Genomic DNA, 24627 nt, shown 5'->3' on the forward strand with positions numbered 1-24627 from the left:
ACACTCAGTTACTTGTTGTAATGTCAACCAAACGAACGCGTTTTCTGACCACTGCATATGTGAGTTTTTGAATTGCTTTTATATCCTGTATCTTCTTTCACCATTTTGATTCAGAGATCAACAAACAAAACCTAGAATGTAGCTGACTGAAGTTTTTCTTTGTTTGGTCGGTATTACAGTAGAAATAACCAAAGCTATGAGGCCAGTGTATTATAACTTTTAATTGCGTGTGTTCTTCGACTGGTTTGCCCATTTACGAAAGATAACCGGCAATTTGAAAGCACTTTCGGGACTTAAACACAAGTCTTTCCAACCGAAAGACAATTGTTGCACCCCCTTCGAACTATCCAGATACACACTCGCATATGAATTGCTCAAATGCCACGCTTACCGTTAACATAAGTGTTTTTTACTTCTACTTTTCTTCTGAGGATTCTTCTTGTTGATCTATTCCTTTGTTACTGTTCAACTTAAGTGTTTTCTGTAATTCCTTCATTTATCCTATAAGTCCGACTTCATGGCTTCTTCAGTGATTCTAATAATTACTGAGCTCACAGAAATCCTGCGAAACTGTTCAAACATGGGCAGCAATTAAAGTATTTTATTAAACCAAAACTGCATTTTCTTTTGCTCAGGTATTGTTATTTCTTATGTTATTGCAGATTCCCTCTCCAGTTACTATGATAATATTTTCTTTTGAGCATTTGAAACGTTTGCTTTCAGCATTTTATGAAACTTGAAAAAACAAAATGCTGTAGAACATTAAATAACGATAGCACAGAATATTTGCTTGTGAGTGGATTCGTTAAAATTGTTATTCTTCGAAAGCATGAACATGCTGTGCTTTGCTGGCTTACATTAGTCTGAAATGCAACATAATACAATAGAGAAATCACCACTTATCTTAAAAATATAATGAAACATTCGTTAACACATCTAACTCTTCTCGAATTTAGGAGATTAGTGGATAGTTTTATATACAGTTTTTAAACTATGTAACAGTGTTTTGCTCTTCTTTGAATCGTATAAAAATTTCTTTGAAAGTGTGATTAACCTGATTAAACATTGATGAATAATGAGATATTTGTCTTTCTGCAAATTATGTTTACCAATAATAGTGTAATTGTGCTTCTTAATAAAAGTAACCGGCAATAATCCGAATTGTCGTCAGAATTATTTAATTGTGCCTTTTTAGGTATGGTAAAGTTGCCTAATCGGGTAGATATATGAATAGCATAAAAGAGGAGCCATTTTCCTTTTGAAGTGTTAACAGCAATCCGCTCACTTCGCATCGGGAAAATAAATACGTACTCGTGAATGGAACATACAAGTTTAAGACATCCGAAAACGTGTTCTGCCCGCAGTATGTGTTAATCATCGCGACGACAGGAAAGCCCCCAAACGAAAAGAGGAAAGAAATAGATACTTGGCAAGAGAAGTATGATCTTGTGCTCATCCCAGTTTGGAATAAAAAACCTGTCACTTGTAGTATGAAGAGGTCGAGACTCAGGTGTACCTTTTACTGATGAGCCCAACATTTCAACAGCAAGATACCGGATATTGAATGAAGATATGTGGACGATAGCTAGGAGCAACAAGTTGGGTGTATCTTACCGTAATTCCTCAGGCGTGCGCATCATTGGATAAATGATACCAAGCACGTTGACACTGAAGAACGTTGTTCCTATTACTCCCTCTCTTGTCAAGAGAATTGCGTTATTTACGCCAGTGTGCCATATACAGTTATTTCGTTCAGCTAGCCCGTTTATTGAGTGACTCATAGCACCTACTGAAGGTGGATCCCCTCACACCTTACACTGGGAACGCGAAAGTATAAATTAGGACGTAAAATGTTATTTTTGTCGAGTAGTTTGAAATATTTGGATCTATCATTCACAGTTCAGTTTTCTCTGGATAATGTCAGAAAGTTAACAATCTCAACTATATTCATAACGAATCTTCATAATTTAAGTGCTATTACTGAAATATATATCATTTGATTAGCACTATACAATTAGGCATTATCTGCAGAATTTAGTTATTGCGTATAAGAAGACATCACAGCATTTCAATTTCACACTGATTATTATTGTTAACGGGTATCTTCATGGTGTTCAAAGACAAATCGCTGGAGGCCCTGAAACGTTGTTCACAATATGCCTATCATACCTCACAGAATGTTACAAAATTCACCATGGGAGTAAGAAACTAACCATTAACATTGCTTATCATACCTACCCTCAGGCAACCCATTCCATTAACTCGCCACCTTTGTAGAAAAAAATCTAGATCGCACATTCTTGCTAAGTGAAACTTGACTTATGATGATCTCTTGTTCTGTAATCACCTACCATGTACTGATAAAACTTCTCCTACCTCTATTCTATAAAACCCTTGAATGTATCACCTCTCTTCCTTCTATCTGCCAATGATTGTAACTCACAAATCTTCAATATACCTCTTACGGAACATTCCACAGGCTCCCAACCATCTTGGTTACTCTCCTTTGAATCCTCTCAACCACCTTCACATCTCCAAGAAACTCTGGTGACCAGATCTGGACGTATTAGAAGCTTGTAAAGAGGGATAATTTTTCTTTTCCTACTGGTCACATATTTTTGAGCATCCAAGTGATCTTTTGAACTGTTTTACAAATTTTTGCAATATGACCTCTGAACTTCAGTTCCATGTTAACCATAACTCCTAAATCCCTGGCTTCGTCAATTTCCACCAACGAAATCCCATGAGTAGCATACACTGATGGAAACTTTTCCTATTCAAAATCAATAGCTTTACATTTTGCCACATTAAAAGAAAAACTATCCTTTGACTGACAACCGATTCAAATCATACTTCAGGATCGCTACATCGTCTTTGTGTACCAAAGCTCTTCCCAACTTAGCATTATCAGCAAATAACTGCATATCACTCTATAAATTGTCACCAATATCATTAATATACAAATTAAGCAAGAATGGACCAAGAATTGTCTTTGAAATAGCCTCCAATGTTTTCTTTTCTTGTAAATACCTATGCAGCCAGATCACCGTACGCTATTCTAGATGGTCTGATCAGTGCCTTATACAATGGTATGCTATTACTTCCAATTTTTCAGTGATCTTTCCTGTGACCTTGGCTCTCACAACTTTTGTAATGTGTCTCTCAAATTACAATTTCCTGTTTGCCGTCGTTTTCAGATCCTTTGCTCATTCACTTCCTGTGACAGTTTCACCAATACGGCACACACTTTATTGGTGGAGTAAAAAAAATGCTTTTCCATCACAAGCCGAAGTACAAATGCCTTGCATTTGTCAATATAAAACTGCCATTCCCACTTAGCCAAAAAAAATATCTTTTGTACATGACTTGTTTGCACATAAGAACTTGGAAGGTTAAGGTACACACACACACCTTAAAGTAATCATCTTGTTTCAGCCAATAACTCGAGCAATACCTAACCTAACCCAACTCAACTTTGTTGTATTTAATAACAGAACCCTTTCTAAAACTTGTTATGATTATCAGATAACCCTTGCCGTTTGTTTATTTTAGGTAATTTCTGGCAAATTAATCATAAATGTCATGAGCGCGCATTATAAACCTACCTATTTCCTGCTATTAGAGAGGAGGAAGGAGTGCTGTCATTCCTTCTTAACCTCTGAGAACTGAGCTTTGTATTTCTTGGAAAATAGTCGATATAAAATTTTTTAAGACGGGATTTGAACCTATTCTTACCTTTTTAAGAAAGGGATGCATAATAAAACCACTCAGGCACAAAGGCCTTTAATAATCTGATTAATGATTTTGCGTGGGTAATTAGAATAGCAAATTATTAGTGATATAATGATATAAAAACTTTCCAATATATAGAAAGTTGCGATAATAATATATTTAACACGTAAAGAACTGAATGAAATGTATGTAAAACTGCTTTCATAACATCAGCTATCCTAAAGAGACATGCGGTTTATTTATAATTTTCTACATTTTTTCAGCAGATTACATCCTATTCTACGATTTTTTTTTAAATACAATATCTAAATGCCCTCAAATCTTAATGATAAATCCATTGCTCTTAAACTCAGTCTGGAATTCAGGAAATCGTGATACAAGCAGCTATTTGTATTCAAATTGCTCTAAGTTGAGCTGTTCGTAATTCTAATTTCTATTGTGTTAATAGTAAATAAGCCCATTTGTTCGCCAGTTTTTCTTCTCTACAAACAAAATTGAAATAATGGGAAGAATGTAATTCTCTCTCTTCTTGTTAAATTATTTAGAACTTCTCCCATAATGACATTTCTTCATTGGAGAATAAGTTCATAAAGAACAACTTTGGCGACTTTCAATGAGATTTAAGTAATTTATAGACTGAACAATTCGGAAATTGCTAGCTTACTGTTATATTATTTTATTTATTTAAAAATGTTTGACTATTTTAGAATAGAAAATATATTTTTGTAAGAAAAAAAAAGTATTGGTGCAGTATAAGTAAAATCGGAATAGCTTATATCCTTCCTAACATGAAGATTCGACTGGTGCTATGTTTCTGGCCTATCGACTAACGCACAGCGTTTTTTTTTTTTTTTCACTGTGAATGCAGTTTCCTTTTTCTTCCTAAGTAGAAACGGAAAAGTTATTTTCATGTGGGTTCTTCGAGAAGACTTTGTAGGATGTGTTGATTTTTATAGAAGTCACCTTTCAAGGAGAACTGTCAATTTACTTTACGTGCTCAACGCCCGCCCTGCAGAAGTGCGCTTTATTTTCTGTTCCACCGCCGTACCGGAGCTTGGAGTTTTTTCCTTCGATTCTTTTTTTTTTTTGTCGTGTTGCCATTGTCATCTTTTAAGCCTTAAAGCAAGTGCAGACAAAGAAATGAGCAACCTACCGTAACGAATAAGCCATCTCCGTTCTTTGGCAGTGACCTTGAAGCAGTATAAATTAGAGTCCAAATAAGCCGTTATTATGCGTTTGATGTAAGAGAGGATGTCGATCGATTTCACATGCAGGAAGGATCGCTTTTCTCCAGAATTAGCTCTTAATGCTTTTAGATTATTTTTATCATTTGAAGAATCTTTATAGCTCTCCTTAGCATCTTGATGCTTGCTTGTCCACTGTCAATTCTAATTTCTATTGTGTTCTAGGACCACACAGGGATTATGAAAAATGCATTGTGTGGTCCTAGAACTTCAAGTATTTTCTTATGAAAGATAAAATAAGAGCTGTTAAGGAAAAATATTCTGGATACCACTTTTTATAAATATTTTAATTGATTTAATTAATTTTCAATTATTGAAGTAATGTTTTAACTTAGATACTATTTGGTACCTTTATAGACGTTTCTTTTCGCATTTACTATATATATATATATATAAAGTTATATTTCGAAACCTCTCCTATTGCTTTGGAATAAGCAAACCAAATTTAGTGCAGTAGAAGCTTTCGGTGTTATGTATAGCAGCTAAACAAAAGTGAGGATTACAAATGCCGTCTGTGCTCAGCAGATCGCAGTGCTGTATTCGAAAGTGGTTGCCACATGCAGACATCTTATTTTTGGTCTACAAAAAATTTTCAGCAAGGAAAGATCTCATTAAGCCACTTTCTCCTCCTGGCTTAAACACCAGAAGAGGTCTCTGCACTAAATAGCTTCTGTTTAAGCTATTAGTCACAGTAATTATCGTGAAACTACTAAGTCAAGGTTAAAATAGTTTGTTCTCTTTTCTCCTGTTGTTAGGTTCCACCCAGCCATTACGATATGTGCTACAGCTTTAGACTATACTGCAGTGCAAACCACACAAATAGCAGCTCAAATAGTGGCCCTCCCACACTTGATGAATTCGTGTGACGGTTTAGTTTTAAATCCGGGTTGTCACCTCTGTAGATTTAAAGTACGGGGCACTCTGGTCTTGTCAGTCAACGATCTGATTCCTGTTTGTGCTATGCAATAAACAAAATATAACAAAATCAAGTACCGCAAAGAGAGAGAAACTAACTAAGGATTATAAAATAAGTTAACCGAAAATTCAAAAATTAGATATAATTAGATATTCCATGTGTAATGTCTGCATCGCTCTTTTAATGATTGTAATTATGCACTCTAAAAGAAATTGTCCAACATAATTAAATGCATTACATAGTAGACCCTGGATTAACTTTATTGCGTTCAATTTGTGCATGATAATTCGCTTTTCGCAGAACAGTGTATTGTTTCGTGAAAAAATAAGGCCAAAAATTAAAATTCGCTTGAAGTTTGCGTTTTCCTTCTAAGTGCGTGCATTTTTATGCTATCACTTCATTTGCCAACTCTCACTCTTAAATAATAATGTGACCTAGATAAAACATTGTAACTGCTTTTACGATTGGGCATTTTTTTATTTACATTCAAACGTTTTGATTCAGTTTTAGTTATTCTAATGATCTCCGTGTACAAAATTGTATTTCCTCTTACCTAAATTTTCCCTTTTTTATTAGAAAGTCGAAGATCTTTTTCTCTATTCAGGAAACCGTTAAGAAAAGTTATTTCTTGGATTTGCTCGAAACAATTTAATTCAGAGTTCTCTTACTTCGCAACCCAAATGCTTCAAAGGTAGGTAATGAATTTTTGAACAGCAAATAATGTGTTTTTGTTATACAAATATCACACGTCAGTAGTTATTGAATGCAGTGAAATATAGATTAGATGAAGTTTGTGTCGAACATTTCCAAGAACTCGACGCTGCAGCTTTACCACCAGTGGACATAAATTTTTCAACTCTCACTCATGCGAAGATAACATGTAACATTTTCAACACAACATGAACATTCCAAGGAACAGAATGGTTTTTCAGTTTTCTGTTTGGAAGTGTGTTAAGAAGACATTGGTAGTATAAGCGACAGGAATCATTTGAACTAACTTACAGACTTAAGTGATCCATTTAACATCTTGCAAAACAATATTCAACTTATCTTCTCAAAATATCAAGTCTCGCCATGTAAGAAATGAGAAAACAGACAATGAGAAACAATCTGAACTCCAGTCTCAAATTAAACACAGCTCAAGAAACCTCATCGAACATGGACGATGTCTTAACTGATCACACATTGAATGCTTTTTACTTCAATGTTACATCTTACAAGGAATTTAATCTCGAATTTGAATCATTATGCATGATCTCATGGTGCCCATCTTGTTTGCAGATAGTCCCTGTCGAAAAAAAGACTCGTTTCATCTTTTTTCCACTACTATGGGAAATAATATGCCTTTCTTGTTCATTTTAAGGTGTATTTTAATGTTACGATAAGAGAGTGAATAAACTCATAAAAAAGAATGCAGGAAAGCGAAGGAAGCCTGATATGCAGATAAATGCAGAGATATAGAAGAACTAGCTAAATGCACAAAAAGAAAGAAACTTATACAACAAGATATTTTTGTATTCGTTTTCTTCTATCTTAAAATCCACATCTCAAAAGCTTTAATTTTACATTTTACTTCCTTTAATATTATCCATATCTCAAATCCATACAATAGCATTGATCATATATAGCATTTTGTCAACCCCATACTCATTTCTATTCTCAAATCTCTAGATGTAAGGACATTTTTCATGGTGTTGAATTTCTTTCTAGCTATTTCAATTCTTCTTTTTATTTCTCATGTGCTTCTTCCATCTTCTGTTATTCGAGTTCCAAGATACGTAATTTTGTCTACTTGCTGAATAGGTATGTCATCTATTTTCATATCCATTTTAGGTATTTTTTCCCCTAGTTATTGCCATGGTCTTGGTTTTCTTGGAATTAAAAAGCAAACCATATTCCTCACTCATAACTCTTCCTTTGTTGATTACATTTTCTAGGTCTTTTTTTATTTTCTGCCAAAAGAACTATATCGTCAGCATATCTTAGATTGTTCCTTCATATCGATACTCCTTTCATGTTTTTAGCTTCCTTGTATATTTCTTCAGTATATAAATTAAAGATTATTGGGGGATAGTATACATTCTTGTCGTATACCCCCTTTGGATTGTAAATTCTTTAGACATCTCATTGTCAACTCTTATTGATGCTGTTTGTTCCCAGTATACACGTGTTAACAGCCTTATCTTTTCCATCCATCCCGATTTACTGAGGCATACTCATGGTTTGATTACATCAAAATCTTTGGTGTAATCTACAAAGCATATATAATGTCTCTATTTTTTTCTAGATAGCTTTCTATCATTGTTCTTAGAGTGAAAATACTATCTCCTGTTCCATTTTTTTTTCTCTGAATCCAAATTGATTTTCACCTATTTTCCAGTAGAATTTTCTTTTGTTTCTTTACAGAATAAATTTTATCAGTACAGGACCCATGCTAATTGTTCTATACTCTGAGCATTCTGTAGCATTGTGCTTTTGGAATGGGTATGAAGATAGTGTCTTAGGTCTTTTGGGAGATATCCTGTGTTTTAAATTTGGTTACATGCCATTGTCAAAGCATTTATGCCTATATCATTTACATTTCCGCTGTAATTCCATCGCTTTCTGCTGTTGTCTTGTTCTTTAATCGATTTATTGCATTACATATTTCCCTAGCAAGAAACGAATATCAGGACCATCTACGTTGTTTGTGTTAGGTTTTCTTCTCTATATTTTAGTATAGTTGCTCTGTGTATTCTTGCCATCTTCCTAGCATTTCCTCCGTATAATGATAGGTTCACCATTTTGGGATGTTAAGATATTATTCCCATACTTTCCCTTTTCTTAAGTTCTACAAATGACGGGGAAAAAAGAAGTCTTAAAACTATCAAAAGAAGAAAGGCCAAATACTTCGGATATTTGGTAAGACATGACGGCCTCTAAAAAGTGGTCCTGGGAGGAATGGTAGAAGGAACGATGAATGCAAAGAATTACTTGCAGCAGCAATCTTAAGAACTGGATATATCTGACAAAAGAGGAATGTGCAAGGGAGATACGGGAACGAAATTGGTGGAGAGACATGGTAGTCAACCTTCTGGACGGAGACAACACATGATGATGATTTTATGGTTCGATGTGTGTTTGTATAGACAAACTAGTTACATTTATGGCATAAGCAATGTTATATCTTTAATTAAAATTTTTGGTTTCCATAATAATCAAGAGAGCGTGGAGATTAATATAGTATTTACAACTTATAAGGATTGTGGCATCAGTTCTTAGGATTATTACTAGTATTTTGATTACATAATGTTAATTTGAGTCTCTGTCAAGTAGAGAAGAACATTGTAGCCTTAAACATGCTACAAACTTGACGACTTAAACGTAGTTCGAGTGGATGAATTATTATAGAAACTAATGACAGTTTACGCTTTCTGTAATTGAAGTTTCAAATTTTTCGGTGGTCATCAAAGGATAATACAATACTAGGATAATTAGTAATGTAGCGTCACATACTTTCTAAAACAGAAGTTTCGGATCTCATTTTAAAATCAGGTTGTATTTACACCGATAATCGCATACTTAGAAGAGACTAAAAGTAAAACACATTGTAATACCTAATCGAATTCCCTCCCTTCTCTCTATTTCACCATATTTTAATGCCATAATCATGATCGTTTTCTTGACTGTAGCACTACCATCAGTAGATGAGGCATGTTAATGACAATGCAATTAAACTATAGCGATCCTTTTAATCTGGACAAATTTCTTGGAGTCTGCATGATCAGTTAATAATAAAAAAGTGGTTCCTTATGTTCAACTTTTCCCCATTAAACATGACTTAATTCTTTCTCTTCAAAGCTCAAGCAACTTTAAATACCATGCTAAATTTTTATTTACATTTGTTTTTCATTTTAATCTTTACACCAGTAGTACGCAGTGAACCTTCGTTAAAATTTCTAGAGGCTTTATGCTGTTCGAACTATCATTTTAATTATAGCTAACTGTAGTCAAGAAGACTTTTTTCAACGCAAAATTAACTTCCATACAAGGGTGGTTGGCTATTTAAAAGTAGCCAATCCTTGTATGGCAAACAAACCTGACCAGCCTCCGGTCATGTCTCGACAAATTCAACATACCACTTCAGCAGGAGATGACACAGCTCTCGGTGATACGACCATTTTTGTCTCGAAAGAGATGAGCAGGAAAAAAAAAGAGTGTAAAAAGAAAAATCTAATTCTTTCAGAATGTTTTATACGAACCACAATGAATTGTACAATACAATTTCTAAATTTTAATTTTGTTTATCTAGAAAAATTTAGCAGCAGCCTGATGGCGAGTTTAATAGTGTCTTTGGAATAAATGAAACAAAATACAAAAAAAAAAAAATCAAATAAGGATTATATATACACAGTGGCGACAGTAAGATCTCTCTCAATTCTGCATAATAATCCATTATGTAAGTTTGTGATTCGTTATGAAAGTAAAAGTTTTGTCTTTTTTCCAACCTAGACGACCATAAATTTGTATTGCAATTCAAAGTGCAAATATCATGAGTAAAAATTATAATACAATTATAATTTTTACTCATATCTAACTGTTTTTAATTTATCAACCTGACTTTTTATGATAATCCTATCCAGGAAAAACCTGTAACACATAATTACTATGGCTGAGACCACATTATTTCCAGACTCTCCCCAATAAACATAGTGATAGATTCACGCCAATAACGAAATGCACCTATCATTTAAAAGGAATCCATGGTGCAGTGAATTTCGAACCCATAATCTGTTGATAACAAAGCGGAGATGCTATCCACTAGACTAGAAAAGTGAAACAAAGATGCTATAACGTTGTCTTACGATGCATTTATTAAATTAGAGAAGATACGTTATATATCCATTACTTCCCACAATGGCTATATTCATTTTGGGGAGTAATGTATCCCCGAAATGAATATATCCAAAAACATCTAGTCTCTTAGATGAAGAGATATTTAGTATTAACTTGTCAGGATAGGTCGAGAGAGAGCCCTTGGGTGAACGAATGCTTACCGGCTTACCAGCTTACCAGTCCGGAACTCGGGGGGGGCGTAGGCGCCAGACCCCTCCCCCCCTTTTTTTTGAAGACTCGACACTCAGGGACTACCTTGAGTGTCGAGTCTTCGAAATTCGAGTCATCAGAATTCAAGGAGAACCGGCCTACCAGTCCGGAACACGGGGGATGGGCGCCAGGGGGAAGAGCCCGTAGTATATATATAACCAGTTATTTCTTTCAAACTAAAATTGTCATCAACAAAAATCTCAAAGAACCAACACGTTTTCGAAGTACATCTGTTTGTATTAATGACCTTTATAGCAGGCAGACTCTTATGCAATATGAAATGCGTTAGAACTATTCTTTGTCAGTCGAGTATGACAAATATGGGGAGGTTCTTCGAGAGTAATATTAGGGTTTCGGTAGTTTTTATGGCGTAGTGCCGTGTTATAAATTTATCGTAAATTGCGAGTCTTGATTGCAGCACTACAATCCATGTTGAGTACCATGGATTGTAATACGAGTAGTGTATTAATTTCTGTAAGTTTTCTATAGTGTAGCGTTTGATACGAATTTAAGAAAAACAATTATCAATAAACTGATCAGGATAATCAGTTTACTATAAATATAATTATAATCAGGATACTGTTTCTTTGCACAGACGAAATACGATATCATCATCCAGCATAAGTCATAAAAGAACACGATTTCTTGTGCAGTTTTGTATATGATCGCTGAAACTGAGGACATATAGCTTAAACATAAAAATGAATAATAAATAAACGTCAACGCCGCCCATTAATATCTACGCTATGAGCAGAATTAACATTTCACTTGGTGGTTTTGCTTGTTCTTTGATATTCCGAAAGCATACTTCTAGAGTGCTTCACTTTTAATGTACATTACAAAAAACAAGTAATTCAACAATAAACAACCTGTTTTGTTCTCATGTGCCTTTTTTTTTTTTTTTTCATTCGCTCGCATATTTCGTGTATGGGGATAATCATTAAATGGGATCATTGCATGCAGATGGATTTTTCTTTCCACTACATAAAAAAGAAAAAACCTTCAAATGCAGTGACAGATCAGCTGATAATAAAAAGCAAATTGTTTGGGTTATTTCTTCACAAGGGATTTCCACATTCCTTTCCCAGTTAAACATCTCATAACGTATTTGGCTGGTGGTAGGAATCTACAGCTGTAGGCTGTGTTATTGAAACGCATTGTATCGTGCATATCACCCCCAGGACTGAGCGAATGCTACTGGGTTAATGTTGTAGACTCAGTCCTATTGTCGTGCCACGATGACCAGAGATTATAGATATAAGCATTGCCTGCACAATAAGATTGCAGATTTAAAGTTTCCTAACTATGTTTCGGTATGAAAAGCGCAAGATTGATTTCGCTATTTGCATTAATGACAAGTCATGTCTTTTTCTTGTGTATAAGAAAAGCAAATGTGATTTTGCAATGAAAAAAAAATAGTAACAACTAATGTATTTTTATGTAACAGCCATCGCTAAGCAAGATATTAGATGTTTTTTTTTTCTCTCTTCGAACGTTTTGTGAAAATGCTTAATTTTACTCTTCAAAATTTTACTAGTGAACTCTATGAATAATATGAAGTCCATGAATAATATAATGTTAATCTTTCTATAACTAATGTTATACGTTTAAAACTGTTCCAAAATTTTCCCAAATGTGTGAGGCATAGTTAACTTCAGCTGTATAAAACTGTTGACCTCTGCGTGCTAAACCTTCTGATAGTGGCAACAACCAATTAAGTATTTACAAATAACAAGAGTATTTAAGTAGAACCCTTTCGTTGACAAATGATAAAGCAGCAATATTGTGCCACACGTTAACAGTGATTTTAGCAAAATGTAAGGTTAATATTGAAATTTTGATATTCCCTGTAGGTAGTGAATACTACCTCTGGCTTTTTAGAATCGAAAATATGAATTTACATAATTTATTAAAACACTTAAGGAATAGAACAACGTAGTTAAGGATATAAATTAAATTAAACTTTAATAAATATTTTCCGATATTTCGGCAACGTCATGTTGCCATTTTCTAAAGGAACTTACAAAAAAAGTTACGTGCACGTAGGCACTACAACACAGAAACTGGGAATGAAGAGATGAAGCTATTGTTCTCCTAACAGTCTTGATGGTGCCCTCTAGCAGGCCAAGTAGGTGTTCTTGGCCGTTGGGCTGAAGGTCTGCAGATGTAGGCCTCCCAAATTTGGGGCAGTCACATACAACCAAATTTGTTGAGGTTTGGAAAATTTCTTAGGGCTGAGGCTGATTCCATAAAGAGTCTTTCAAATTTGTATTTGCTGTGTATCACTGTAGCTTTCTTCCACCGTATTCTGTGGCGTGTATCCAGAGCATGGTCCGCAAGCCCAGAATGACTGTATTTGTGAAAACGGATGTAGTGCTTGTGTTCCGAAATTCTGATATTCGCTGTCCTGCCTGTTTGGCCAAAGTAAGACAGTTTACAACTGCAAGGGACCTGGTAAACACCAGGTAGTCCAGGGGAAGTGGTTGGTCTTTAGTGGAGCGGATAAGGGATGCCAATTTTCTGTAAGCTTTGTAACAGGAGGTCAGGTCATGTTTTTTTAAGATTTTGGTAATCTTTTCCGAGGTGCTTTGGATGTAGGGAATGGTGATGGATTTAGAGTAATCCTTGTTGTGGGGGGGGGGGATCTGTGGTATGTAGGTTCTAATATTTTTTGGATTTTTTGGTGGGAGTAGCCATTGGCTGTTCAAACGACTTGGCCCTAAACACTGAACTAAATCACATCCTCAACACTTTCTCAGCCAATGGCTACCCCCCCCCAAAAAAAATCCAAAAAATATTAGAACCTACAAACCACAGATCCCCTCCCCCCCACAACAAGGATTACTCTAAATCCATCACCATTCCCTACATCCGAGGCACCTCGGAAAAGATTACCAAAATCTTAAAAAAACATGATCTGACCTCCTGTTACAAACCTTACAGAAAATTGGCATCCCTTATATCCGCTCCACTAAAGACCAACCACTTCCCCTAGACCTACCTGGTGTTTACCAGGTCCCTTGCAGTTGTAAACTGTCTTACTTTGGCCAAACAGGCAGGACAGCGAATATCAGAATTTCGGAACACAAGCACTACATCCGTTTTCACAAATACAGTCATTCTGGGCTTGCGGACCATGCTCTGGATACACGCCACAGAATACGGTGGAAGAAAGCTACAGTGATACACAGAAAATACAAATTTGAAAGACTCTTTATGGAATCAGCCTCAGCCCTAAGAAATTTTCCAAACCTCAACAAATTTGGTTGTATGTGACTGCCCCAAATTTGGGAGGCCTACATCTGCAGACCTTCAGCCCAACGGCCAAGAACACCTACTTAGCCTGCTAGAGGGCACCATCAGGTCTGTTAGGAGAACAATAGCTTCATCTCTTCATTCCCAGTTTCTGTGTTGTAGTGCCTACGTGCACGTAACTTTTTTGTAAGTTCCTTTAGAAAATGGCAACGTGACGTTGCCGAAATATCGGAAAATATTTATTAAAGTTTAATTTATTTTATATCCTTAACTACGTTGTTCTATTCCTTAAGTGTTTCAATAATGCATAACCAACGTATAGGCCTGTCTAAGAGAATGAATTTACATAAAACAGACTATTATGAAGTTATTATTTTTTGATTTGTATGTGATGTGTTAAAAAATCATTTATTTTTATTATTAATATACTTTAAATAATAAGGAATATATAATAATAGTTAAATGATTTTTTTAATTTATGACATATTTAAAGATTGCGGGGCAAAAGAATTTACAGAATGATGTGAGAAATCGGCGTCATATCTTTATATCGAACACCCAGTACACCTTACTTTAAATACACAAACAGTTTTCTCATTTTAGAAAATATGAAATACAGAGTTAATAGCCTCGTACAAGAATCATGCATTTTGTTTAGATTAGAATAGAATCAACTTGCTGCAAAATGTTCTAATAAGTTCTCGTCAGTAAATTTAGCTACATACTGGCCATTGTTTTTCATATAGGTCACGCGGATTTGCTCCTAAAAGGCAGACATCCGTATCAAATAACAACCAATTCACTTACCTACTGTCTGTTTCTTCTAGCACTTTTCTGCTTCTTTCACTTATAGCTTCTTAGTTTGATCCATTTAGAAGACACTAAAATCAGATGAGTTCACCGAATAATAAGTTTATTTTTTACACAGCAGTCCAATCAGGTAAAAAAACCTCCACAGTGTGCATATTTCCTTATGTAATCCGCGTGTGTGTGGCTTGTCATATTTAAGCCGATTTCTTTTTCCCCCAACGTGTGAAATTTATAGATTCAGTTCACGGTTCACTCTGAAGCAGATGAACTTTGTCCTCTCATTGGAGATAAGTATTCAGTGGAAGTAAGTATATGCGTCTAATACTTCCTGAACAATGATTACAGAAGCTCATCATGATCAAACCCGTAAGTCACCAACCGTGTTTGGCGCGTGTTGTGGAAACATCCTGTTTTAGAATATGGTTATGTAATTAATTTTATAGCATGTTTTCCCCTTCGGATGATGCAGAGGATAACCCTTATTTGACCCATTCTTGGAGTCGTCGATCTCCGTGGAATCCAGAATTACGCCCTCTCTCTCTCTCTGTGTGTAAATGATACGGTTAGGAAGACATAAAGAGTTGCTTCAAGAATACACTTGAATTTTAATAAGGTTGAAATAGTTCCTGATCAGTATTTCTCCTGCGGTGAACAACACTGGTGGTCTTCAGTGCTGTCATTTATCCTCGAGGTAAAATTAACGTAAGTGTTCTTCACTCGAGGGACTGATCAGCTGTTGTCACCACTGCATTTAAATTTTGGATAGTGAAGCAAAATAACCACTCTTATTGTCCGGGTAGTAGCGTCATCAGTTGAATGAAGAACAGAAATTTATCTGCTACATTGAATGTATTTAGATGAATTTCATCGCTATATGTGAGAATACCACCACTACCCTACTTGCTGGAGGGTTGAATAGTTCTGTTTGGCCTCTGGAGTAGGAAGTTCCCGAATTATTTAACCCTTTGCTGATCGCCTCGATACTAACTGCACTGGGTTTTTACACAACCTGTCGTAATTAGGGTTGACATTAAAAACTTCGCCATATAAAAAAATGAAAGGAAATTTGACTGCGCTTCTTAGTTTTTTTCTTCTTCATCTTCTTGAGAATAGTGTTAGATTTAAGCACTGCACCACAAACAGTTCGGAGCGCTTTAAGTTTAATTCAGTTTTAGAAGAATGCTTGGGGCGGGGGGGGGGGGGAGTACGTACCATCGAGAACGTCGTTATCGTTTTTAGGATCACCAAAATTGCAGAACATAAAGATTTTGTTTAGAATGTCGTAAACAACTAATACGCTGTGGAATCTTTTATTTGTATATTCAGAAAATTTTAGCAATGTTCATGGCGCTTTGAATATTTCGGCATATGTCAAATAAAAAACTTTTTGCAAAGAAAGAAATTTCCGTTTACTTCGCATATAAAAATGAATGTGCAATATATTAAAAAAAATACCGTTGCCCTGCATTTTTGCATTGCCATGGGAAGAACATAGCCCATGTTTGGACCTAAATTCTTTACTTCTCCCTTTAAGGTAGTACACTTATCACCATCAGTAACAACAGTTAAGCGAAACTGTATTTGTAAAAGTTTCGCATTTTTGTAAATAAAGCACACATTTCTGATGCTAAGTATACGAGATTTAAATAGAAAGTGGAGATACATATAATGTACGTGCATTATCTAAACTTCTAAAAATGATTAAATATCCAATCAATATATATATAACAGTCTGGAACTGTTAAATGGTTTGGAAATTACTTAACCCCAAACTCTTTTCCAAGAGTTTGGGGTTAAGTAAGTGGAGATTTAATACTTACAACCTGTCTTTAAATGATAGCCAAGCAGTAATCTGCTCGTTATATGGTTTATGTTACGAACTTCTTTTTTATTTGTAGATTAAAAGACTGCAATGTCTAGCTAGAGAGAAAAATATGTTAAAGATCCAGCGCCAGGTACTCTTTCTAATATCATAAGAAACATATTTTATACTTTTCACTTTATTATTTAAAATTTAAATTCTCTTAAAATATTTTTAACAGCAAAAGAATATTGATAGCTTTTTATTTTTATAAAACTAGCAAAGTTTTTATTGTAAGATGAAGAAGTAGATAAAACAAAAGAGTTGATTCCAAAAATAAGATATTTTTCGTGGATGTGGGAATGCACCCGTTGATTCTAGATTTCAATGAAATGCGAGCATCATACATTAAGAATAAAATGGTTAATACACGCAGGTTTTTTTTTTTACTAAAACGTCCTTGAGTTTTCTGCCAATGACCCAGCTTTAACTTTGTCTTTGTATATCTTCAGTACGGTCAATATCGGAAAGTTATTGTAATAAACAGTTGAAAGGACTTTTTAATCATGATATTAAACTTATCGGAGGCTACTGTTTATGGTTGATGGGGATTCTGATCGTTCTCTCCTATTTAAGGAGCGTCTCCTACTACTACTAACTGTAAGGGAGATTCGTTAGTAATACATAGTATTCTTATGTACACCAAAAGTCCACCATTTTTCCACAATAAACAGGAACGCGAATTTATTTTTAAAGCTCCGCCATCCAGTTGAAAACTTTGTTGACTTTGTTTTCTCTGAATGCATACAATAATACACTTTGGATGCTGATATCAGTATATTAAATGCCATATCCTATTCCATGAATATATCCAGCTTTTACTTAAACGCAAACGAGTAAAGCAAAATAAGTGGTGGCACCTGGGCATAGCAATCATTAAGCGTTTGACACTTTCAGAATATTTTCCATCGCGTTGTACCACTTAAAAGACACTTCTCTAAAGAATGCATTATCATGAACGAACACTGAATATATTCATAGAAGATGGTAGAAAATGTTTTAATTAGGCGATGTTTTTTCCTAAAGAGAATAAATTACTGCTCATGTAAGTTGTACATAAATTACCTTACATAAAGTACTACTGGCGTAGTAGTGAGATTATGAATATTGTGACCGCAGTGAATAAAGCAACTGCATTCCCAGAAAATTCCAATCATCAGAAAGGGGATATCAGCAGCCTCGCACTTACAACCATTCCTATAATTTATTGTTATGTCCACATTTTGTAATCATACAATATTTCTAATTCTAAAGGCAGACGAGATGTGTGTCGGGGAAATGCATCATCATTACTGAAGTTGTTCCTGATCGTATTCGGCATTTACATTCAACATTCTCCTTTTTCGTGAGTGCGTGATCCAGTCACCGCATCAAAATTAATCAGCGCTGAGTGAAATCTCGAGAAAACCTGTTAGTAATCTGACAAATGAAACTTAGTGCAGTTTCGTTGCACGTTGTTTCTCATTCTGTTCAGTTGATGTTTGAGTGATAGTCGGTCTAAGCGAATCTTTCTTCCTTCTCCCAAGATGGAATTACGTGATTATTTGGTGAAGATGATAAACTCGTTCTTTCTCCTGGCTTATTACTGATAATGGAAGTTTTTTTTTTAAATGAAATGTTTTCATTGAAATCTCTTTTTAGAAAAATAAACTTTTAAACTTACTTCAGGTAGACTTTGCAATTACTTCGTTCTGATTATTTTTAAGTTACCTGCAAGATCCCATTTGAAAAACAATAATTCTTCAGGATCCACAGTCCAGTGACTAAGCCTTAAAACGGTTAACTTTCGTGAAAAGAATGAAACAACAGTTGAGAATTCTATTAGCGCATTGAAGGTCACGAAGAATCCCGTCGACCCTGTCATAAACCTCTCAAAACGCTTTTATTTGAACATCGCCATTGTGTCCAAGATTGTTGTTCATTAAGAGTGCTATGAAACAAAAACACAGATACGATCTCTCACTTCGTTTGCGATTGCAATAAATTAGGATAGCTTTTATGGGAACTTTTTTGCAAGTGTAATTTAAACTTCGAGCATAGATTTACAGATTCTCAATTATGTGAGGTATAAAACTGAAGAAAGGAACGGATTCGCGACTTGAGTATAGCTGGTTCGAAAGTAATCTGTTGGGAAACAGTATATTAACAGTATGTCTGACAGGCCTTACTGTGCTGGTTATGCTGTAAGTAAAATAAATTGAAAGTTCTGATAATATGGTTTAGAATCATATGCTGTTAAAAGTTTACATTTTTTTTTTCAGATAAGTGCACTGATGAGACTTTTTTTTTTTTCAAAGCCGAATTAGCCAGTATTTTAGTGGGCACTCTCCCTTGGCTGTCCATTCACTACAAAAAAAAAAAAGAAAAGAAAAAAGATTATGGGATCATATGGTTACCGATCATATTCTGTTTAAATTAATTTCCAGAGGCATTTGTCCTAGTCATAAATGACTGCTAGACCGAATGTTGAAAAGGAGAAGGAGGTCAATGAACTCAATTGTATTTATGTATTGTTATGTTTTGTGCATAACGAACAGCTTAATGTATCTGGAAAAACTATGAAAATAAATTCAATTGGCACTAAAACATTAACAACATAATTATAAATAGAAAATGATAAAGAGGAGTGAGTTTCGTTTTAATGTAAATATCAAACTATGGTGTTAATGTTTTACTTCCAATTGAATTTATTTTCATAGTTTTTGATTTCCATCGAATACAATATACAAGTCTGAAAAAAATAGCAATGGAGAAACTAAAAGCCAATTAAACAAACAGAAGTATAGTGAAAGGAATTTACGTGAGTGAAATATGTGACGAATATGCCTTGGATTACACAGTTAATCTCGACTACGAACTGTTGAATATTTTTGTGATAAATTTTGGGTTTGTTTTATTGCTGTAGTGTAAAATATTTGCTATTCGATTTTCTTTGCGAAAATATGGAATTTATAGGTAAATCTATATAATGTCATCTCCAGGAAAAGATGGAATTGTATAGCATTAATATTCTGTGGGATCTCTCTCTCTTCGCGATGAAAAGTTTTTTCCGTTCACTTTAGGATGTGGAAACTGAAAACAAAATCTGAAAAAGAGGAGTGAGTCAAAAAGAGAATGGTAATGAATTAACCGAATTGTCATTTTCAAAATAGAATAGACGATTTTAACAAGTTTGATTAGACCATATGAAATGACAGAACGGAGTAAGAAGTAAATCCAAACAGAAATCCGTGCTTTTTTGAGAGCTCAGGTGGTCGTAGATGTGTTTATGACAGAAGAAAAGCTGCGAGGCAAGTTTAACCCATGAAGAGAGCGATTTATCTATCCTAACCCATGAAAGTTGTGAAAAGAGAGAAAAATGAGTAGTTCTCTCTGAAAAATAATCATTTGATCAGACTGAATTCGTTACTTATATGCGACTGAAATCATTTATATCAGTATTTAAGGCACTCGTCTTAATTCTTTTTATATACCCTGGAAGAGCTCTCAAACGAGGAAGAAAAATGAAGAGTAATATTTTTCTTTATCAGAGAAATGGCGGATAAAATTCTCTCCAATGGAAAAGGGATCAGTGATGTTATAGAAAGGAAAAAAAATAGGCAAAGAAACAAACTGTGTGCGAAGGTTTCTGTGGTTTAGTAGCTCGAGAGATAGATTTCGGTATTGAGACCACATGTTTATTAAATACGAATAGGATACGTGAAAACCCGGCAAGTTTCGTAAGTCGTATGACTTACATCATCAGGGGCATTGGTGTATAAAAAAAGTTAAACAGAACTAACAAAGATTAAATTCCTAGTCCATTAGATGTTTCTAACTGTAACATTGAAAAAATAGTAACATTCGTTACTGAATGTTTGTTGGAACATTGTGATTTTTTTGTCACGTTCTGTGCTTCACGTGTGTTATGTCCGAGATCTGAGGAAGTTTGATTTTTTGAGTGTCGACCACACTTGGTGTAATATCAAACCTTGGTTTTTGTTGCGCTGTGTAGGAATTCTAAGCATTTTTGTCGCTTCCTTGAATTTCCTTGTGAAACAGTTTTCAACAATATATGACATGATCGTTTTTTCCCCAAGTATTTTATGGCCAGTGAAAGTTGTGTGGAAAGCTATCCCTGATTTGTGTTCTCTTCTTTTCTCGTCTGGCCTACGTAACAAACGCCACAAGAACAATAGATTTGATATATCCCATAGATTTGATGGGATGGTGCGAAGGTTTCGGTGGATGTAGGAATCTTGATATTTTTTCTAAAGGGAGAAAAGCTACTTTTAAGTTGCACTTGCGGAGCAATGTCGCTAATCTGTCTGTGACATTTTTGATGTATGGTAGTGAGATTGCGTTCTTGAAATATTGTTTTTCTACGTTGGTTGTGGGAGCTGTGTTCAGGATTTTCTTGATTGTTTTTGGCTCAAATCCATTAAGTGTGAGGTTCTGTGTTAAGTAGTGTAATTCCTCATGTCGCATTTTTTCCGTGCTGGATATCTTATATGCTCTCTCTCAAGGTTTTTATTATACCTATTTTTGTGAGGGGTGGTGGTGGTGTTAGGCTGCATTAAGAAATATTCCTGTAGTTGTCGATTTTCTGTAAACGGTTAAGGTTAAACTTTTTTCTTCATTTTTTTCTATGAGGGTATCCAAGAAAGGTAATTTTTTATGTTCTTCTATTTCCAAAGTGAATTTTATATTTGGGTGTATAAAACGATTAATTCATCTTCCGTTCCTGGCCAAATGACAAAAATGTCATCCACATACCGTAGCCATCTCTTAGGTTTCTTTTGATAGTTTTTTGTGCGTTAGTTTCAAAGTTTCCATGAAGAGGTTGGCTAAAGCTGGGGAGAGGGTGGAGCCCATTGCTAGTTCTTCCTTTTGTTCCCAAAATTTGTCCTGGAATGTGAAAAACGTATTATTCGTGCAGTGTTTGTATAGTTCTACAACGTCTGGTGGGAAAAGATTTTCAAGAAGAGTCACTGTATCATTTCTCGGTATATTAGTGAAGAGGCTGACTATATCCAAGCTTGCTAAAACGTCTGAAGTTCTATATTAACATCCTTTATCTTCTCGATGAAATATAAACTGTTCTTTATGGATGAATCTGTTTTTCCTGTATGTAGCGCTAACATGTTTGTTAGATATTTCGCCAGATTTAATCTCGGAGAATCTCTTCCATCTACAATCGGTCTTAACGGGGTATCTATTTTATGTGTTTTTAGCGCTCCATAAATTCTTGTGACTAATGGGTGTTTCGATTATAGAGTTCTTTTTAGTTCTTCAGGCCAGTTAGGTATCTTATTAAGTCATTGGTTTTATTATGTGCTTGCATGTGGGATCTCTGGTAATAGGCAAATAGGTGGTGGAATCCTCTAAGAGGGTGTTTATCTTTTTTAATCATTTTAATATACATGTGGTCTCAGTACCGGAATCTATCTCTCAAAGAAACAAACTGTTTACATTTCTACATTAGTGGAACTCTGAAAATATGGCTTTCTAGTGAGACTCCTGCGAGCGACCAGAGAGGAGAACAGAAACGTGAATAGACAGTGACCGCTCCAGAGAACTCCATATGCGCCAGAAATATCCAAAATAACTTAAGTTTATTGTACCTTTTCTGTTCCATGTATTCAGAAGTAACGGATGACCGTTTATTACTAATTAAAGCTATTATTGGATTATGATTGAAACAGAAGTCAGAAACCAGTAAAATGTGGGCAGAGAGGTGAATGATATCACGAGTTTTTTTGTCTAATTCAGGAATGGTTAGATAGTGACTAGCATATGTAACGTATCGTGGATTCCACAAAAAAGAGGATTACACATGACAGTGTGCATTCTGAAGCATTTTGAGTATGCTGACAGAAGCAGAATGAAGACTATAAGGTTCCTTGGTATTCAGAATAATCAATAATATTTATATTTCTTTATGGTAGAAGTTCAATGGGGGGGGGGTATTATGTAGCATGTTTAACTATTTGTAAATGATTTGTAGATAACCAATGCGAATGTGATACAAAGAGATTTTCGTTTTTGATAATACTGAAGTAGAACTATCTGTATCTAAAAGAGGTGAAAGTATGAACCTGAAAAACGACTAACCTCGTTTCATTGTATATGTTAAGTGTAAGATCCTGTTTTATGAATTCTGATTTTCTTCTATTGTCATCTTACTCATAGACCACTGATGGTAAAATAAGGTTGTACCTGTGTCATCAACATTGACAAGTGGTTAAAGGATTTTGTCACTTACCTGGCAAGCAGTTAAATAGAAATTACACCTTCAGTTAATTTTGGAACTAATCGTGCAAATGAACTAATATCAATCTGGTATGAATAATTAGACGCCGATTATCTCATGTTTTCGTTTTAAATAGGGGAATCAGATATCTATGGATTAATTTAACTCTTCTTCTCCTCCTATCTACGTGTTAAGCCTACTGACCTGTTACAGAGCTATATTAGGCCCTTCTAAGTCGTACCCGTCCCGAGGATAAAGGTGACTAGCCCAGTGCCTCCTGGTATATATTCTATGGCTGTAATTGCGTGTGTTCACGGCGCCGGTTTGTCTACTTCCGGAAGAAAAAAACCAGATAAACTGGTGAGAAAAACCCTGCTGTCCACGCCCGATTAACTTGGCTACGTCTAAGAAATATCCTCAAGCTCCTCACGGGAATCGAAGTAGGCGACAGGAATCGAACCCAGGACACTCCTTTCCCAGGCATATAGTTGTGAAGCGCTTAGCCACTAGGCTAACGGTGAGACATTAATTTTAACTATTAGCCCATATTTTTAATACTTAAATTTAATTATTATTTTTGGACTTCTTTTAAACAACAACATGAGTGAGAAACACGAGAGCAGAGTTATAAATATTACATAAATAAAGGATATTAAAAATCCATTTTATATCATATCCAGATAACTGAATTTGAAGCTAAAAGAAAGTTTTTCAGAATTGACCAGAGAGCTTATGTGGATACAACCTTCGTCATCGGAGTTTCCTAGGCAGTGTACTACTTACGACACGAGCTCTGCTCAGGAGTCCGTATTTTTCTTTTTATTGGGCTTTTTGGTTACGGTTTCACTGACCTGACGGACAACAGCTGGACCAGGCAGAAACCAACAGTTCTAAACAGCTGGCATGCTACTAAAACCTTAATCAAATAAAAGACGAACATATTGACTCCAGAGCAAAGTTTGTCTTAAGTAGTGCAATACCTAGGCAACTGCATTGCCGAAGGTTGTATTCTCATAAACTCTGGTTAATTCTGAGAGTTTTTAGTTTCAGATTCAGCTATTTGGCTAAGAAATTGATTCTTCACATCTTTTATTTATGTACTTTACTATGCTAAATCGAAGTATTTAGGCCTTTCCTTCTGCTAAACGATATTACAGTTTCAGAAATAACAATTTTATAGGACTACTTAGGATCAGCGTACTCTGATTACATTGATTATATTAGTAGTAATGTGATTTTATCTCGAAGTAGTAGAATTTATTAAATAGCTTTGCTGCTAGAATAATTAACAAGAAAATGGAGAACCACATGTTCAAATTTAATGGTATGTTTACTATTAATGTTTTTATTATTACTATGATTAAGTTATATATATTGCAAAAGTTGGTATACAGTCTACAAAGAAAGTTGGGAGGTTTAGCATTGCGACGACTTCTTTGATATTTTAACTGGTATTTTTTTTAATTAAAAAAAACAACAACATGAAAGCATT

The 24627-nt window shown here is 35.0% G+C and overlaps 1 long non-coding RNA gene across 3 annotated transcripts in view; it reads left to right on the forward strand.

Moving 5' to 3' along the window:
• The window catches only part of LOC150104384 (uncharacterized), a 756755-nt gene that overhangs the window by 527118 nt on the left and 205010 nt on the right, over nucleotides 1-24627 (forward strand). For 2 of the 3 annotated variants that reach the window (XR_016548697.1, XR_016548696.1), the window contains one exon: nucleotides 16941-16997. The exons of the other annotated variant lie outside the window; for it this stretch is intronic. This is a non-coding gene — a long non-coding RNA (uncharacterized LOC150104384). The remainder of the gene's footprint in view (nucleotides 1-16940; nucleotides 16998-24627) is intronic. 3 annotated transcript variants of the gene reach the window in all.

This window comes from Typopeltis vanoorti, chromosome 8 (genome assembly GCF_054136105.1).
Source record: "Typopeltis vanoorti isolate ZY-2024b chromosome 8, IOZ_Tvanoo_1.0, whole genome shotgun sequence".
In the NCBI taxonomy this organism is placed as follows: Eukaryota; Metazoa; Arthropoda; class Arachnida; order Uropygi; family Thelyphonidae; genus Typopeltis; species Typopeltis vanoorti.